The 20,525-nt window shown below is 44.3% G+C and overlaps 1 protein-coding gene across 11 annotated transcripts in view; it reads right to left on the bottom strand.

The window, feature by feature from the left end:
• MGAT4D (MGAT4 family member D) overlaps positions 1 to 20,525 on the bottom strand; it is a 137,667-nt gene that overhangs the window by 89,105 nt on the left and 28,037 nt on the right. The window lies entirely within an intron of this gene.

A 20,525-nucleotide genomic window follows, 5' to 3' on the forward strand; every position in this document is an offset into this window, starting at 1 on the left:
GAGATTCAAAGACCTTTGATGGTCAAGACTATTGTGCTTTCACAGACAATCTGACTTGGTTTCTCCCCTCCCAAATTCATCACACCATTTGTCCAAAGTTCAATTATTTTCCTGTTCTTTCACTGTCTTTGTGTGTGCGCGCAATAAAAATAAATATTTTGAGAAATAAATGCTCTTTATTTATTGCAATAGTGGTTGGGGGTGGGTGAGGGTTCAGGGAAACTGATGCAATGGAGGGTATGGTATGAGCAGGCACAACACAAATAAGCAGCACACATTACTGTGGCTCATTACTGAAACTGGTTTTCAAAGCCTCCCGGATACGCAGAGCTCCTCACTCAGCTATTCTTATTGCCCTGGTTTTTGGCAGCTCAAAATCAGCTGCCAGACTATCTGCCTCCAAGTCCCCTCAGCAGAAACTTTTCTCCTTTTGTCTCACAGATATTATGGAACGCACAGCATGCAGTGATAACAATGGGGATATTGCTTTCACTGAGGTCTAACCTTCTAAACAAACTGCACCAGTGATCTTTTATACAGCTAAAGACATTCAACCACCATCCTGCACTTGCTCGGCCTATTGTCGAACCACTCCTTACTGCTGTCCAGGTGGCTGGTGTACACCTTCATGAGCCATGGCAGCAGGGGGTAGACTGGGTTTCCCTGGATCACTATTGGCATTTCAACATCACCAGTGGTTATTTTGTCATCTGGAAAGAAAGTCTCTGGTTGCAGCTTTCTGAACAGACCTGTGTTCCTAAAGTGTTCATCATGCACCTTTCCTGACAATCCCATGTTGATGTTGGTGTAGAGTGACCTTATTTCTCAAAGGGAGCCCCAGCCGCTCACTCGAACCCTGCCAGCCCCCCTGTGCAAGGCTGCCGCTGATCGCTCGAACCCACTGGCCCCCACGCGTTGGAATCCTGCCTCCCTCCCCCAGCCTTACCTCCCCCTCTGTGTGGGACTGGCCTCTCCGTTCACCCCTTGCACATTCCTTTGACCTCACCACACCCCACTTTTTTTGGCAAAAGTATTGGTTGTTTGCCATTTATATCAGGGGAAGGAGGGAGGAAACTGCATCATGGGAGGCCAAAAATGCACCACGAGGCATTACAAGCCCTTCCCAAAACCTCCTGCAGCTAGTTTCACTGTGGTATAGCTACCCATGGTGCATTGCTCTGTGCATTAATGCAAGCGCTGCTAGTGAGGATGCACTCCACTGACAAAACGAGCATGGTGTGGACATGCACAACCGACTTAATTACTTCGGCAGATGAATGTCAACTTACATTAAGTCAACTTAACTTTATAATGTAGACACGCCCTAAGCAAAGATTAAAATAGTCAGTTAATGAGTAGGGAAGAAAGTGTGTGTTTGTGTGTATATACATATTAGGACTGGGTGAACCACTCTGAAGATCAAAAAAATAATTTTGGATCAGTTCTTATTCCAAAGAACAATATTTTACACTGATAGCATCTTTCATTTTGAAGGACCCACAAGTACTTCACTAATGAATACATATTACAACACTGAAATGCAGCCATTCCTGTGGTGGAAAACAGCAACAAGCACACTACATGCTACTTAACAGAGAATGAAAGGAAAGTCTTAGCCTGGAACACTGGTGAAAAAGCCCTCTTCTTATGAAAACTACCATAGGATCTAATGTCAATGCAAAGCAGACAGTCTTCAGTCCATACAGAAAGTGATAAAAAATGCAGTACAATTTTCTCATCCCACATATGAATGTCCAAATCACATAGTGTTATCTGTAAGATGGGGATCATCTCTCTGCCTCACAGAGATGTTATGAGGATAGAACCGATGTTTGAGACATTTAATAGATTCATTTCAAGCCAGAAGGGACCATTAGATCATCTAGTCTGACCTCCTATATAACATAGGTGATAGAATTTCACCCAATTACCCCTGCATTGCACCCAATGACTTGTTCAACGCTGTTGCAACGTATGCCAAAGAAAAACCTATAAACAAAAAATAATAATTTCTTCAGATAAAAACGCAACGCAGAATAATCATTTGCTACTCTGTAAAGTCTGAATGGGACTACTCATGTGTGCATTTGCAGGACTAGGGAGCAAATTAGCCATCTGGGAAATGCGCAAGGGTTTATTTTTCAGTAATTACATTATATTGGTCAGATCCCCATTAAAATCAATGCTGCTAAAGTAATTTACACTAACTCAGAATCTGGTCCTTTGTATCTGAAATATAGTATAGCCTTTTCTCTTTTGAAAACACACTTACTGAGATTAAGAAATAATGGTATTTATTAATAAAGCTGCAATTTAGTCACAGAGGTCACAGAATCTGTGACTTCCAAAGACCTCTGTGACTTTAGCCAGCACCAGCTAAGAGCTGCAGGGTCACCTGTCGCCTGCAGAGACAGAGAGCTGTGGGGTACCCCAGCCGCCTGCCACCTGCAGCTCCTGGCCACCACAGGTGGCGGGGGGACCCCCAGAGCTCCCAGCCACCCTGGGCAGTGGGAGGACACTCTCACCGCTTGGAGCTCTCATCTATACTTGGATATTAGCTCAAAAAAAACAACAACAAAAAACAAAAAAAACCATGAAAGTTAGGAAATCTTTTAAAAAGTTAACAGGTGTTAATGTAGATTGTAATTTAAGATTTAAACTCAATGTATTTAATCCTCTCAATAGCAACTGGATTTATGCTGTGTCTTGGAATTTTTTTGGTGAAATATCCTGTAACCAAAGCCAGATTATAAGCATATCACCCTGGCTAATGGTTCCTGAACATCTGACTTCTGTTTTACTCACCAATCACCTTTACCAATTTCACATAATTTCTCACATAACATTAGTTCAAGATTATATTTTCAGCAGATCTATCTTCATAAGAAGCAAAGAAATAATAAAACAAGAATGGTATTTTGTTAATGTCCCATATATAGAACTTCTCAATTAGCACAGATTATTTGTGAGACTCATGGATTTGCCAGTTCCTTCACTGGCACATTTCCAAACAGACAGGGATCACTAAACCTCTTGCTGAAAGTGATATCAGCACTTCCCTTCTGCCAATCATGTTTGCAGTAAGAAGACGGGGAGAGAATGAGTGTGGGGGCAGGGGATGTTTGGCACCCTAAAGTTTTTGAAGCGGAAGCAGGGAATTATTGTTTTTGGATAAAGGAGATTAAAAGAAAACTGATATTGCTGAACCACAAAGTCTGCTACAGGGAGGACCAAATCTTCACCTGTTGTATATAAGCGCAGCTCCACTGAAGTCAATATATCGATTTACACTGCTGAGGGTCTGACCAGAAAATTGGAGGCAGAGCAGAATGAGAAGAGAAGAGTTTAAGAAACCAGGAGGAAAGTCAGGGTCAAGAAAATAAAGTATACAAATTGTTATTGCCCCAAAGGGTCCAAGGTACTCTGCAAGAACGAGACCGACTCCACACTGAGAGTAATTGGCTTTAATGAAGGTAAAGTGACACATTTGCAACGGGGACCCCAAGCGTTGCTGTCACTGAGACGGGGACCCAGCGCCCTGTAGCTCGGCCTGGGGTGAAGTCCAAAAACAAACACAAAGCATGCTCATTTTATACAAAACAGCAGCATATCAGCTCATACATAATGCAATAGAAACTCTCCACCCTCCGGGGCTGCCCCCCTGGCCAACAGCCAGGGGCTTGCCACGCAGCAGTCCCAGCCGGTTGCGGCAGGTTAAAGCTAGCATGCTGTGTCCTACAATAACCGGAGGCTGAGAAAGCGGAACTGCCTAAGCTAAGCCGTAACAGAATCTTCCGTGGTTCCCTAGCCTCCTACACAAATAAAAAACATCACCGGGGAATCAAAATGCACAGTAATTAGCAGCAAGTCATTCTACTCCATATTTTACAACGTGACTGAGATGTCTACTGAAAAAATATGAAATTTTGTAGGAAGAGGTTATTACCCATTCTCATAAACCTCCTTCCCATGTTAAACACTTCATAAATTCTATTTCCTACTGGTATCCATTTGAAAAACTGTCAATATAAAAAGTAGTGGTTGAAAGTTGTCTATGAACACTATTTTTCAATGGAAAGCTGGAGTTTTGATTAACTGAAATTTTCAATTAAAAAGTTTCTACTTTCCATGGGAAATTGACTATTTGTCAAAAAACTGAAGACTGAAAACCAAAACATTTCAGCTCTGAAATGCCACTGTGGTACTTCATGGGAATTGTAGTTCAGGTGAACCTTGTTCCTATTCTCTTCTACGGGCCAAGCTCCCCAACTGGAGTTCCTCTCCCATGATTCACCACAGGCACATGAAAGCCATGGCAGTAACATTTCAGAGTCAACATATTTCAGTTTTTGTCCAAACTACCCCACTTCTCAATTTCTGACCAGCTATACTTTCTTTCTACAGGATAGTCTGTGGCACTTGGGATCACCACCTGTATGAGTGACTGCTCCAGGAAGGCAATTTCATATTAGACACATGCTTAAATGTGGGGCGTGCAGCAGAAGCCTTGAGAGAAAGAATGAAAGCCCTAGAAGCACATCACTTCCAAAAGTACATGCAGCAAGACAATTGAAGAGCAGGTAGCCAGGATTCCATACACAGAGTGAAATACATTTACTGTGGGAGACAGCATGACTGGTTAAACAAGTGCCCTGTACATGGACAGCATTGCAAGGATTGTGGCAAGTTGAATCATTTTAGCAGTGTGCGCAAGAGCAGAAGCATCTCTCAGAAAGGTTCAGTCAGACTTGTACAAGAGATGGATGGCTCATCAGACAACGATGATGACATTTGAGTCCAAGAGCCAATCAGGTTCAGGCTGTTGGGACAGGAAAGCAACCAGGGACAATACCAAATGCTATGCATTCCACAATGGTAATAGGGAAATGCCATGTGTGATTTCAGCTGATAGTGGAGACTCCTGTGGAGTGCTTCCTCAGTGTGAATTGTACTCAAACACACCCATTATAAAGAGCAATTCCAATTGGATAATATAAAATGAGAGCATAATGGAGCCTATTGGAAAATGTGACCTCAGAGTGACTAACCTGAAAAATAACAGATGTTTGTGGCTGGTGGGCACCACAGACCCCTTTGAGAAATACAGCCATACAAGCTGTGGATCTGATCAGGGTGCAGCATCAGAATTTTATAGTTGCAGTGTAAGAAGCAAAAGGAGGCCCACCAATAACGGAGACAATTTTAAAAGCATAGGGGATGTTTCCAAAGGCGATGCGTGCCTTGAAGGAAAGCTACAACTGGAAGTGGACCCCACAGTGGAACTTGTGTACTTACCATGAAGGAAAATTCCAGTGCGACTATATAATCCAGTATCCAAGGAGCTCTAAAGTTTGGCAAGCAAGGGTATCATAGCACCTGTAGAAGCCAGTACAGCCTGTGGAAGGAGCATGGGGGTGGTAAAGAAGCCATCTGTCTAGTATGCTGACAACCTTTGTATTTGGTCACTACAGATGGCTGTGCATGTCAATGGCCATAAGTTCAACACCAGGCTGTTCCAGAGAAGAATCACCCAAGCACTGGAAGGACTGCCTATGGTTGAAATAATTACAGATGATATCCTCATTGTAGGTGAAGGGAGTAATGATACAGAAGCTGAACAAGACCACAGCAGAAAACCACAGGCTTTTCTCCAGCAATAAAAGGACAAGAACATAACACCCATTCCAGAAAAAGGTGACTCAAATAGTGTGAAGGGACATATGTCAGACATTTGCTCACAGCAGAGGGAGTGAAAGCAGATCCCAACAAGATCAAGGCAGTCAAGAGACAGGCCAGTTCCAGTGAGTGTGAAAGGGATACAACAGTTCATAGGAACCAGAAATTTGCTGCCTCAGTTCTGTCCACACCAGGCTGCAGTAGTGGAACCCATATGACAGCTCACAAGGCAGGATGTTGAATAGGACTGGGCAAGTTCCCAACATCAAGCATGACACGCTGATCAATAATATAAGATGCACCTGTCCTGAAGTACTACCAGCCAGGAGAGTCACTGACACTGTGATGCACTGGAGAAAGGAGTGGGTGTAGCTCTTCTACAGGAGAGCCGATCGCTTGTGCCAGCAAAACCCTGTTAGATACTGAATAGAGATAACACCCAGATAGAAAAAAAGCTTCTGGCTGTGGTATTTGAAGTGGACCAATGTCATCAGTTTACCTATGGCCACCCAGTATTAGTGCAGTCAGACCACAAACCCAGAAAACCTATCATGGCAAAGCCCCTTCTTAGTGTTACAAAGAGATTGCCACATATATCGATGCACCTCCACCTCTACCAGGTAGAGATCAGGTATTGTCCAGGATTACTGGTGGTAGCTGAGACCCTGCGCATGGCATATATATCCAGCATCAGCAAGTTTGGGGAAGGGATCAGGATACTGAATTCATTAACATGCTGCCCTATGTCCCACTTTCAACAGGAAAGCTGATGGAAATCAGAGGCTACAGAAAAGGACATCCAACTCCAGGCAGTCAAGAGAACTAGAAGCCAGAAAATAAAATCCAAGTGCCAGTAAAAGCCAACCTATATTTTCAATTTAAAGATGAGCTGAGAATGAAACATGGAATCATATTTCAAGGACAGAGTTGTTGTCCCTACATCATTATGTAAGAATGTCATGCAAAAATACATACCTCACACATTGGCACCAATAGCTGTCTTAGACAAACTCAAGAGTGTGTTTACTGGCCAGGAATGACTACACACCTTCACTCTGTGACTGAAGGGTATGACACCTTCTGGTTGTGTAATAACAGTCTTCAGAAAGACTGTCACCACATGGACTGCCCACCTGACCAAGGGAAAAGCTGGGAGTGGACTTATTTACCTTTAATTTAAAGTAGTACTTGATTATAGTAGATTACTATCCAAATTTTTGGGAGGTCAAGTCCCTGCTGGATACAAGAAGAAAGCCAGCGATTGGTGAACTGAAGGTCCATTTTATGAGCTACGGTATTCTGGACACTGTATTCAGCCACAACATACCCCAATTTACCTCAGAAAAATTCAAGGAATATGCTTGCAAACGGAAATTTGATCACCACAACTCAACTCCTCCCTGGCATACCTACAGATAGGGTGACCAGATGTCCCAATTTTATAGGGACAGTCTCGATTTTTGGGTCTTTATCTTATATAGATTCCTATTACCCCCCTACCACTGTCCCGATTTTTCACATTTGTTGTCTGGTCACTCTACCTACAGAGTAATGATAAGATGAAATCATCTGTGCAAACAGCAAAGAGACTGTTACACAAGGCTGTTTCTTATGGTTCAGACCCCTTCTTAGCATTTTTGGCACACAGGAATACCCCATCACACGGGTGCCAAAACAATCCAGTGCAGACACTGAAGGGGCAAACTCTGCTCTCAACAGAGGGAGATCTGTTGCAGCCAGAAGAATGGAGACACCGCTGAGACGAGATAGTCAACAATAAGAGGAAACAGGTACTAGAGTTCAACAGGTCAGTCAAGGACCTTCTGGCCCTGGAGGCAGGCACTCCTGTGAGGCTCCAGCCATTAGAGACATACTAGAAGGAGTGGACTAAAGGAGTCATGAGATGCAATTGCACCCACGTCATATGAGGTGACTACACATGAGGGACAAGTGATCTAGAGGAACAGGAGACACTTATGAGCCTGCAGACACAAGACCCTGAGAGAGCCTACAGAGATCATTGCATAATGGTGAGACAGAGAACCATCCAGAGGTCAACCTCACAGGCAGGGAGGGGACTTCACAGAGAGAGAGTTTGCTAGACTCAGAGACAGGTGATAGGGAGACAGAGGTAGATCAATCCTGATGTAGTTGCCTGTTGAGGAGACTAAACTATCTCAAAGACCATGGAATCAGCTGAGTTTCTGGTAAAGACAAAACTGCAATTTGGCTATGTTCTAGCAACTTCTCGCTGAAGGGGCAGGGGTCAGAGTCTGGGCATCAGTTATGGACGGAGCAGTGCATTAAGTTTAATAAAGTTACACTTGTTTAAGTTAACCTGCATTCAGCTTCCTTCTTTGCTAATGAAACAGAGGGTAGGAGAAAACAGCCAGCCAATCAGCACAATGCAAAGAAAGTCCAGTCAAAACTCTATAAAGTTCTCTGAATATCCAGAGATCCCTGTTTTGGCTGCTTCTACTTTTACCTGCTGGGATCTTTGGCTGGTTCCTCTGCAGTTTCCCCTCAAAGCCACATAGCAGGGGGAAGGGAGGCAACACTAGGGTCCTAATGACCCCAGATTTTGGGAGGTTTCCCATGCACAGTTTTGGGTCCTGAGGGGTGCTGGGACAGGGGATGGATCATCCTTGTTGGGCCCATTTTTCCCTTCTCCCCCCAGTGCAGAAGTCCCTACTTTGGCTGCTTCTGCTCCAATCATCTTGTAATGGAGAGGTTTTTTTCCTAATTACATGTTTTGTAATGTGTTTCTGGGTATTACTGTTTAACTTCTATTTTCCATGCTCTTATCAGCAAACAAGATTTTTCTAAATTGAATACAAGTTTCCATTGTAAGATTGTATTTGATCATTGCCAGTGCAGTGCATCAGGACTACATTAAAAAGTTAGTAAGGCAAGGAGGAATCAGTAATGAGATTGAAGGGAGGGGAACAGAAAAACAACAGAACACATGGTCTCTGTCTCTTGCTCGCTCTCACTCACTGTCTCCCTCCTTACATTTTTTGAATGCTCCGATGTCAGCTTGACCAAAAATATCAACCATGAACTGGCATTTTGGCAATCACATCAGAGTAAAGTAATTGTATATTTTATTTATTTGTTCTTTAAACTTAGAAAATAATACAAAGTGCCTGTGCCTGAACACCCTAGGTGCTTCTGACAAACACTTAAAAATATAATCAATCATAGAAAGAAACCACCACCCTATAAACATACTACTAAGTAACCGGGCAGCACTAAAATAAAAATAATACCCCCTTTTTCCTGTAATCACCCCACACTGTATCTACTTCTTCAACAGCCCCCTAAGACTATACAATTTGCAGTGCACCATGAAAATCAGCTGACATAAGCTATTTCAAACTTAGGTGGAAATGCATTCTAAAGGAAAGGCATCCTCACGCAGAACACCCTGCTGGACGTTCCCTCTCTTTTATACCAAGGAGAGCCATTTCAAGAGCCTCTGATAAGCTCCAATGTGGCAGTTAGTCACAAGAAAAAGGGAGTCACTTAGGATCTTCTCTCTCAGATATTTATAGCTTTAAGTCACTACCAACACGCTAAAAATCAACCTAGAAACCCACAGGTAGACATTGCAAGTGATGGAGCACTAACTGAATATGCTCACAGTCAGACACTCCACTAATCTGCACTACTCTTAATCTCCCAATGGGTTTTAAGGTGCAGCACCCAGTAGAGCACATTACAGAGCTCTAGCCTTGAGGCACAAAAGAAATGAATTAGGGCTTGTCTGCACATACTTTGTGTAGGATTTTAACTATATTGGTTTAGAATCCAATATAGTTAGATAAGTGCAATCCCTACTGTGGACTCAGTTATACCAATACACCTTTACTTACATAATGGTGTTTATATTGGTGTAACTGTTCACAGAAGAGGTTGCACTGATGTAACTATATCAATTTCTAAACCAATATAGATGAAGTGGTGTAAAAACTGTGTGTAAGCCAGACCTTAGAGTGATGAAGTTCATGTTAGAAAGAAAAGATCATTGTCTTTGGTTAGGAGGTTAATGATAAAAAGCAACTTTGGTGGCTACTGCTGAAGATGATCATCCAGTGACAGCTGGGAATCCAACCAAACTCCCAGGCTGCAAACAAGAGATAATTATCTGTAAACACACCTTCAATTTGTGATAGCTAATTTTGGCCATATCTTAAGGCTGCTTTCCCAAACCAACCAACTCTGTCTCATCTGGACTGGGCCTCAGCTAACTCATTATCTTGCATGCCCCAGTCTCCACAAGACAGTGTGAAGGGCATTAATTTGCTTAGTTTGAGTCAGAAGAGACAGAAATACAGAAGTCAGAAGAGATAAAAATTGGTGTCATGAGCATATTGAAGACACCCACAGCCAATGCTTCTACATTAACTCTCTTAATAGCCTCATATGCATATTGAGCAGGAGGACAAGATGGAACCAGTCCTGTAAAACTCTCCATAAGAAACCCTTCAGGGCAGAAGAGTAATCATCCAACACCACCATCTATGATAACCCCAAGAAGAAAGAATGGAGCCACTCAAGAGCAGTATCACCAGCTCCTGCTGCGGTCCCAAATGAGTGACCACCACCTATAGAAGACAGCTGATACAACTAATACTATCAGCCTGGATACTTGATTTTCATCCCTCACTAGGAAGGGAGCATCTGCCAATACTGCAAGAACAGTTTCTGTGCCATACATATGTTGGTTCTCAGATTAACAATGGTGCAGGAAATCTTGCTACTGTGAGAGTTATGTCATCACCAGGGCCGGTGCAAGGATATTTAGCGCCCTAGGCAAAACTTCCACCTTGCGCCCCCCACACCTCCGGCCCGGAGAGCCAGGGCCGTCCGTAGCTATTTTGGTGCCCTACGCAGCCCCCCCCAGGAGTGGGGGGGGCCAGGCCTCCACGGGGGGGGGGGTGCTCCAGGAGGGGCCCAGGCCTCTGCAGGGGGTAGGGGCTGGGCCCAGGCCTCCATGGGGGATGGGGACCACTTCCTGTGGGAAGTGGAGTGACCCGGCCCCAGCCTGCTCTGTTCCCCTGGCTCCCAGCCACGCTGCTGGCGAGTGCAGGGGGGTCAGTTCCCTCCTCCCCCCAAGCCTGGGAGCCAGGGGAGTGGAACAGGCTGGGGCCAGGTCACTCCACTTCCCGCAGGAAGTAGCCAGCCCCCCATCCCCCATGGAGGCCTGGCGCCAGCCCCCCACCACAGAGGCCTGGGACCCCAGCCTGCTCTGCTCCCCTGGCTCCCAGGCTGGGGGGAAAAGAATGGGGGGAAAAGAATGGAGGGAACCACCCCCCAGCACTCGCCAGTGGCGCAACTGGAAACCAGGGGAGCAGACCAGGCTGGGGCCAGGTCGCTCCACTTACCACGCGGGGAGTGCAGGGTTGGGCTTGGCTGCAGTCTTCAGGGGAGTGGGGGTGTGGCGGGGCAGGAGGGGAGGTGGGGGCAGGAGGGGAGGCGGGGGAAGAGCCAGGGAGCCCCCCCTGCAGCAGCTCCTCGCCCCCCTGCGGCAGCTCCTCAACCCACCTCCGCCCGGGGAGCCCCCCCTGCGGCAGCTCCTCACCCCACCTCCGTCCGGGGAGCCCCCCCTGCAGCAGCTCCCCGCCCCAGCTCACCTCCGCTCCACCTTCTCCCCTGAGCACGCCGGCGCTGCTCCACTTCTCCTGCCTCCCAGGCTTGCCGCGCCCATCAGCTGTTTGACACAGCAAGCCTGGGAGGGGAGGAGAATTAGAGCGGGGGCGACGTGCTCAGGGGAGAAGGCAGAGCGGAGGTGAGCTGGGGCGGGGAGCGGTTCCCCAGCACGTGCCCGCCCTCCCCCCATTACTTGCTGCGGGCAGCCATCCCCGCGCCCCTCTGCCCCAGCTCACCTCCACTCCACTGCCTCCCCTGAGCACGCTTTTTGGCACCCCCAGCCACTTGGCGCCCCAGGTGGCTGCCTAGTTCGCCTAGTGGTTGCACCAGCCCTGCTCATCACAACCTTCTGAATAATCTTTACTATAAGGATGATAACAGTTCAGATTGTCAGTATGAAGCCATTTATTGAGCCTGGGTTGTACCAGTGACTTGAGCAAAGTTCTTAAAGGAGATGTTGACAATCTCCACCGTTGGCCTTTCCGAGGCAAGATGGACATGGATCAAGAACATAGTGAATAAAGTGAGGAATAAGCAGTGTTAAAAAAGGCTTGAACATTATTAACATAGGAGCCTAAAAAAAGAAAAAAAGGATCGCTTGTGAGTAAGGCACCAGAATAGAACTAAGGAAATCTGGGTTCAATTTCCAGCTCCGCCCCAGATTTCCTGTGTGACCGTGAGCAAGTCCCTCTATCTGTAGAACTCGGAAAATAATACTTCCCCACTTCACAGAATGGGAGGATAAAGTAACTTAATGTTTTTAAAGTATACACAGGGGCAGCTCCAGGCCCCAGCACGCTAAGCGTGTGGTTGGGGCGGCATGCCGCGGGGGGTGCTATGCCGGCCGCCGGGAGGGCAGCAGGTGGCTCCGGTGGACCTCCCGCAGGCATGCCTGCGGGAGATCCACCAAAGCCGCGGGTCCAGCGGAACGCGGGACAGTGGACCCTCCGCAGGCACGCCTGCGGGAGGTCCACCGGAGCCGCCTGCCGCCCTCCCGGTGGCCGGCATAGCGCCCCCCGCAGCATGCCGCCGTGCTTGGGGCGGCAAAGTGTCTAGAGCTGCCCCTGGGTACACAGATTCGAAGGGGTGTGGGCTATAACAAAATGTCTAGTTAGACAGGTACAGTGGGTTGAATCCTCCTCTGCACCCAGTAAGTGCTAGTTGCAGCTGAGGGGATGGACATTTGTATGTCCCTGACCCTGGAAACTATTTTCTGATGTCCCTGTCTTCAGAACTGTTAGAATATTATTCAAGGAACTAGAAAGATATAACATGCTTGAAGGTTATATAATTAAAACTTTTTTTGAAGGGACCTTACAATGGTATGACTAAATCAAATAGAAAATTCAAAAGTAAGGCTGACACTATGGCCTTACTCTTAATTCATCCCATTGAGCTAGATTCATATCAAGGTTATGGCTGGCTTGATGCTAAATTTCTGCTACTAGGCGAGGCCAAATTTAGATTAGAGGGACTACTCACATGAAAAAGCCTTGTAGGCTCAGACCCAGGGTTTAAAGTTTTGACACATTAACTAAAGGAGCTATAAAACTGGTTTCCTCTACCAACAAAATCAGTGAGAGTGTTGCAGTTGATTTCAACGACAGCATGAATAGACTCACTGCACCCATGGGTGAGTGGAGATTTTTTGGTCAGTACAGGAACTGTGTGATTTCAGAATAATGCTAGGATATCAGTTTTTAAATCTTTCCCAAAATTGGTACTAAATTTGCTTCTTTGTTTATTCATTCAACAGGATAATGAAAAACATTTTAAACTACATTTAAAACTATTTAAATATATCTAGTACATATCAATCTTCACAAGCCTCATATCACAAGTACTATTTCTTCTTGGTGAGGCAAACAGACAGGACATCTTCAGAATATGTCAGTGTCACCACCACCACATAGGTTCAGAAGTTTGCTTGTGAGCAATACAAGACTTATTGTTCCACAAAAGGCGGAGTAAGACTTTAAAGAAAAGGGAAAGTTATTTTTAGCATCATTCACCCAGCCTTAATTACAAAACAGTTTTATACTTTGTTATCACAATATAAATTAGTAATGGTGTACTTATGACACTGTTTGCAAAATAGCAGAAATAACTGATGATCTTACTTGTATTCCAGTAATGCATTACTTCCACTGGCTTATCGTATAATCAGTAGTTTGAAACTAAACAAGAAAAAGGGTGTGCTGCTATTGCAAATAGATCATGTATAAATGAGAAGGTTTAACTATTAATAAACATTTGCCTAACAAATCTGTTTTTTTAAGAGTGCAGCACTGAGTTTACTATTTATTAGTGATATTATTGTAACAAACAGTAATTTAATCAGCAAGATAGGAAAAGTCAGAAGAAACTAACAATTCTTTGGGAATTTATTAAATATAGAATCATAAAATATCAGGGTTGGACTGGAACTCAGGAGGTCATTTAGTTCAATCCCCTGCTCAAAGTAGGACCAATCCCCAACTAAATCATCCCAGCCAGAGCTTTGTCAAGCCTGACCTTAAAAACCTCTAAGGAAGGAGATTCCACCACCTCCCTAGGTAACCTATTCCAATGCTTCCCCACCCTCCTAGGGAAAAAGTTTTCCCTAATATCCAACCTAGAACTCCCCCACTGCAACTTGAGACCATTGCTCCTTGTTCTGTCATCTGCCACCACTGAGAACAGCCTACCCCCATCCTCTTTGGAATCCCCCTTCAGGTAATTGAAAGCAGCCATCAAATCCCTCCTTGTTCTTCTCTTCTGCAGACTAATTCCAGTTCCTCAGCCTCTCCTCATAAGTCATGTGCTCCAGCCCCCTAATCATTTTTGTTGCCCTCCGCTGGACTCTTTCCAATTTTTCCACATCCTTCTTGTAGAGTGGGGCCCAAAACTGGACACAGTACTCCAGATGAAGCCTCACCAATGCCAAATAGGGGAGAACGATCACGTCCCTCGATCTGCTGGCAATGCTCCTACTTATACAGCCCAAAATGCCGTTAGCCTTCTTGGCAACAAGGGCACACTGTTGACTCATATCCAGCTTCACGTCCACTGTAACCCCTACGTCCTTTTCTGCAGAACTTCTGCCAAGCCACTCGGTCCCTAGTCTGTAGCAGTGAATGGGATTCTTCTGTCCTAAGTGCAGGACTCTGCACTTGTTCTCGTTGAACCCCATCAGATTTCTTTTGGCCCAATCCTCTAATTTGTCTAGGTCCCTCTCTATCCTATTCCTACCCTCCAGCATATTGATCACTCCTGCCAGTTTAGTGTCATCTGCAAACTTGCTGAGGGTGCAGTCCACACCATCCTTCAGATCATTAATGAAGATATTGAACAAAACTGGCCCTAGGACCAACCGTTGGGGCACTCTGCTTGATACCGGCTGCCAACTAGACATGGAGCCATTGATCACTACCCATTGAGCCCGACGATCTAGCCAGCTTTCTATCCACCTCATAATCCATTCATCCAGCCCATATTTCTTTAACTTGCTGGCAAGAATACTGTGGGAGACTGTATCAAAAGCTTTGCTAAAGTCAAGGAACAACACGTCCACCACTTTCCCCTCAGCCACATATATTTCAATGTCAGGGTTTGTTTTTTGTTTTTGTTTGTTTGTTTTTTAGGGTCTACATAGAATTACACTGGTTGTTTCTAAATTTTAACAGAATTTCTTGGAAAGAGCAGTGAGAGGGTCTTCTGTGCCCACATCTCACCCTGTTCATGCAGGGGCTGTGACCATGCCTTGCCCAGGAAGAACAAGGGGACAGGAAGCTCCTCATACATTCTTCCTACCATGAATCACTAGAAAAGCCAACTTCAATCTGGCCCTGCATATTTAGGGCACAATCCTGCTCCTTCTGAAGACAATAGCAAAAACCTCACACTGGAATCAGGCCCTTACACAGTACAGTAAATCACACATTCATAACACTGCACAACTACAGTATTTCTGCAGCCTTGGGTGCAAACTTAGGCATTTAACTTTTAATTTTGAGCACCAACTCCACTTTGGAGTCATCAAAACCCTGTGGGTCAGTTCAGGTAACTAAATTTGGAATAGTGCCCCTATTTAGAGTTTAGTCCTGCATGTGCCAAAAGTCTCCCATGCTGACAGCTCTCAGCTTCCATTGAAGCCTATCTGGAGAGTATTCAACACTCTGTAGGAGTGGCCCTTTTAGAGGCCTAGATATGAATATTAGGCTTCACTTGTAGTTCCATAAATCAGAATTAATGCTATTTATCAAAATGAGAATGAGAAGATGCAAGACACACTGAAAGCCTGACCATTAATTTTGCCACTGTTTTAATTGAAACGTTGGGCCAGATATTATAACTGCATCTGCAGAGATGTGTACACTCGTACAGAGCTCCATGAAAATGGGCAGAAATCTCAGTGGGTTCTGCATGGGTGCAATTGCAGGATCAAGGCTTTATCTGCTAAAATAATATATAAGAGAGCTCACATAAGTTTCTAGACTCTCAGTAAAGAGCTGTTTGTATTACTGTGTACACCACATTTCAATTGTAAGCATCAAGAATTCATCAAAAAATCAGATTTTCTTATTTCAGCAAGATATACCTAGGAGAAGATACTTTCTTTACAAGCTCTTTATCCCTTTCCTCATCCTTTTCAAATTACACCCACTGAACACTTTGCTGTACTATCAATATATTGAGTATATTTTTCATGAACAAAATATAAATATTTCCAGTGAAGTAAACATAATATGAACTCATTTGCCAAGTGCATTTGTCTCGTGCCTGACTTATGATTGAGCTTTTTTAAAATGAGTAAACAAATGAGATTTTCTGTTTCCTCACCCTTCTCTCTTAAACCCATATACCTGTGTGATTTATCATGGACTGAGAGGCAGCACTGAAGACAAATACTAAATCTGACTCCATACCTAACTGTGAACGAACCTTGCTGAAATACTAGGAGCAGATCTCTATATAAATGTTAGTTATTACATTGTTTTCCCTGACTTTGAACCGGTATCAGATGTAATTACATAGGGCAATTATTTTATCTGAGAGTGGAGTTACACAATCAGGTTGAAGGTTGGACTCTTATGTGAATCACCTCCACTTTGTCCCTGATAACACACTTTTCTACCCTTAACATGCACACGTTTCTGCTTCACAGACACACCATGCCTTGGGTTGGGTAGGCACCAAAAAGACTCAGAACAAAAAGAGTCCAGCACGTGGAATAGGCACTGCTATACCGTGAAACTTGCTTACTCACTGATAGCAGCCTGTGTGTACAGTGCTCTAGTGGATACTTAAAAAGTAGTCATGTCACCATACAGGATTGAGCCCATAATGTCTGATTCACTGGAGAAAGGGAGATTACTCACTCCATAAGTAAATACTTCAAAGGTTCCTTGGCACAATGAACGAGTATACAAAAGTCATCACTTTTGCATACAGAAGTTATTTATAAAAGCAGGTGAAAAACAATCTGGCTTTGTAATGAAATTATCACATTAAACCATAGACACTATAGGCCTGTGCCTAGGGACCCAGCTCCTTTATTAAAAAAGTAAGTTTCTAACCTCATGATTGTAAAGCAAAGCTTGAAAACAGGAACTGGGCATAAGTGATGCAGTGACACCTGCCTGAGGACTTGTCTTCACTGCACTGTTATCCACGTTTGAGCTAACTTCTCTCAAAATTAGCCTAGCTCAAAGAAGAGCAGTCACACTGCAATACAAGACTCAAGCTGCACAGAGTGACTGTATGAACAGCACAGAGCAGTTGAGTCCCCCCATATTACTAGCTCAAGCTTCAGCAGCACTCAGGCGTCCCTTCACTCCATACCCTGGCTCTGAAGGGCCACAAAGCTCCTCTGAGCTAGAGATTGTGTGTGTGTGCATAGGAGTCAGGTTAGGTACAACAACACTAACACTGCAGACCACCAGTGGAACAATAGCTCTGCGGGATGTAGAATACGTTCAGTATCTGTATGGGGGAAATAATTGCAAGACTAACTACTGAGCTGATGTAGGGAGAAGGAGACTTGTAAATCTATCCCCCAAAAGGCATTTAAACCTAGCAGGTAGAAAAACAGTGCAGCCACATACAGCTCACCAACTCAAGCAGATACATGCTAACTGCAGGGGTAAGTACTTTGGGGTGGGGGGCAGGAGAAGCTGCTGCTGCTCCTTCTGCACCAGACAGGGGAATCTTATACCGTTGTTCCTGTCTCTTAAAAAAAAAAGGGGGGGGGGTCCTAACAGTGAAGCAAGGGGATGGGATGGGATCCCTGTGGGAGTGTTCCTAGGGATCATCGTCTGGGGCTGGGCCTGCTGCATTAGTGATCTAAAGCAGTGGTGGGCCAGGAACAGCAAACCACGGCCACTGGGAGCTGTGGACGGCCGTGCAAACGTAAACAAATGGTCTGGCAGCCCACTAGCGGATTACCCTGATGGGCTGTGTGTGGCCTGTGGGCTACAGGTTGCCCACCACTGATCTAAAGCCCCATCTCTAGTAAAGTTCTACATTCACACCACAGTTATCATTTGACTTAGTTTCTAACAAGTGACTCCATCTGTATATTTACTAAAATAGTCACAGCATCTAGTAAAACCAAAGACACAAACTTTGAACAATTAAAGAAAAATGGCATCAGAACAAGAAGTTTGTTAATAAAACAGATAGTAGCAGGGGAAAGCCAAAGTAGGTTGAGAAGAATTAGATGTTATGTTTATTTATTGATTGGGGGAGTGCAATTTTTGGGGGGGGGGGAGGAGAGAAAAGTAGTAGTCAAATATATATATTTATAGAAGAGGACACTCTTAGGGACAAAGGCTCAAAACAATAAGTGTGAATGAAAGTGAAACAAGGAGTAACAAAATATGAATTACACAAGACTGTTGATTGTTAGACTACAAAAGGAACACACTGAAGTTTTGCTTGCATCATCTTTTGGATCTTAGTTTTTTAGATTTTGTCTTACCTTGCTCATATTTATTTCTACACAACCTTCTTCTTCAGCAAAATTGTTGCCTTTGAAAGTGTCATAATATATGATAAACAGCATCATGATTGTAGACAAAATAGGTGCAAGTCCCAAGAGCTATGTCTCTGTTATACTCATCTGTACAGTGCCTAGCACTGGATCCCTATTGACAGTAGGCAATATTAATAATTAATTAAAACAAACAGCAGTATTTAGAGAGAGTGAATGCTACTATAAGCAAGAAGTCATCCCAAAGCCTCCCTTATCCCTACCAGAAATGACTTTCCTGGGGCTCATAGTAATACACCTATATCCTACAAAACTGGGCCCTCTGTGAAGGTGTATCCAGGAAATATTTGTGAATCCAGAAATGCTGTTTGCCCCTTTCTCACACAAAACATCCTCATGACAGAGTTGTCTTTAGACTTCTTGTATTTTAACAGACAACTGCTCTATGTTATATCTGAAAAATAATTTCAGTGTTAACGTCTTTTTCCATGTGCTATTTCATCTTTCCTTAGCCTCCTCAGGGGAGATTTCAGACATGGCTACCTGTGGAGCTGACAGCCTATTCAACATAGAAGTCACTTATCTTACAGAACCTAAAATGAATAGAAATGTTCTTTTAAAAACAGTTCACTTAAAGGTTTGTCTTTTGTTGATGTAAATTAATGTTTCAATCAAAAGATCCTACTGCCCAAGAATCATCAAGTAAAACAGACCAGATCAGTTTCAGTGTCCCAGATGAATAAAATATAAAGATCAATTTTTAAAAATCACCCTAATAGTTAGATATGTAAAAGCCTTACCATATCACCAACCCCATTCTTGTTCTTTCCATTTTAATATCATGGTGTTAATAATAGTGACAAGAATTTTCTTAAATATAATTTTTACCTAAAAGTATGACCCAAGACCCTAACTTGCAAAACACTTATGTAGATGTTTAACTTTATTCACTTGGGTACTGATTCTGCAAAGAGTTAAAATCATGCTTAAACTTTATGTACTGTAGTCCCACTGACTTCAATTTTGTGTTTCAACTGAAACATTCTCTTGCAGTGTTTATTTCAATGGACTGCACATAGTGCACTAATTTAAGCACATTTTAGTCTTCACAGAATTAGGACTTTGAGTAGTCCCATCTATAAGACTGGTCATGTGAGTAAAATTGCATACCTGCTTAAGTATTTCTAAAACACAGAAGGCTGGACCCTGCAGCATTCAAGTCAACAGAAGTTTTGCAATTGATTTGTGGGAGCAGGACTGGGCTATGACCTCACTATAAAATGGGGGATATCTCCACTGATTTCCATTTATACTGGTTTAACTGAGGATAATCAGTTCCAGATAATTCAATGCAAACTGTGCAATACAAACATTTTCACCTAAACAGCTACTGGTTAGGAGCTACCTTCAAATGTGGCCTCTTAAATAGTTTTTTTCCTAGCCTTAGTTTTAAGGAGGCCAATAATTAACCAGTATACATGCACTTATTCTGGGAAATGTGAATAGTTTGTGACAAGGTGAGATGATTATAAATTGTAACACCTCAGAAATCCTGTGTGTAACCCTTACCATCCCAAGTATGTAGGGATGTGATAACTATAAAGGTGGGAGGTAGTAAGACATAGAGGCTTGATTTTTCAGAAGTGCTGACCCTCCCACATCCCTGCAGATGAAGTCAATGGGAGCGGAAGGGGCTCAGCACCTTTGAATACCAGGCCAGAGGTAGCTCCTGCCCCGACAGCAGCAGATCACAAAGGATTAAAACATGATTTTAATCTGAAATGCTACTTTGTGCCCCAAATATCAGAGGGGTAGCGTGTTAGTCTGGATCTGTAAAAAGCAACAAAGAGTCCTGTGGCACCTTACAGACTAAGCATGAGCTTTAGTGGGTGAATACACACTTCCTCAGACTCATGTGCCCCAAGACATTTTTGAAGCATCAGAGGTTGGCGAGTGAGTGCGTGGAGAAGCCCCCTGGATCAGCTCCGGCCGGAGCAGGGGATCTGAAGCAGGTGTCGGGCGCTGCACCTATGGCAGTGTCGGCAGCAGCCCGGGGAAGACAGAGCGACACCTGCGGCTCCCGCCTGCCCCAGTGCGGCGAGGGGCCGAGCGGGGGGCCGCCCCCTGCCAGGGAAAGGGCTGGGCAGCAGGGGCTGTGCTCGGCGGTGCCCAGGGGGGACGGAGCTGGGCAGGTGCAGAAGGCGGCGGCCGTTGGGAGGTGACC

The sequence above is a fragment of the Mauremys reevesii genome, linkage group 5 (genome assembly GCF_016161935.1).
Source record: "Mauremys reevesii isolate NIE-2019 linkage group 5, ASM1616193v1, whole genome shotgun sequence".
Classification (NCBI taxonomy): Eukaryota; Metazoa; Chordata; order Testudines; family Geoemydidae; genus Mauremys; species Mauremys reevesii.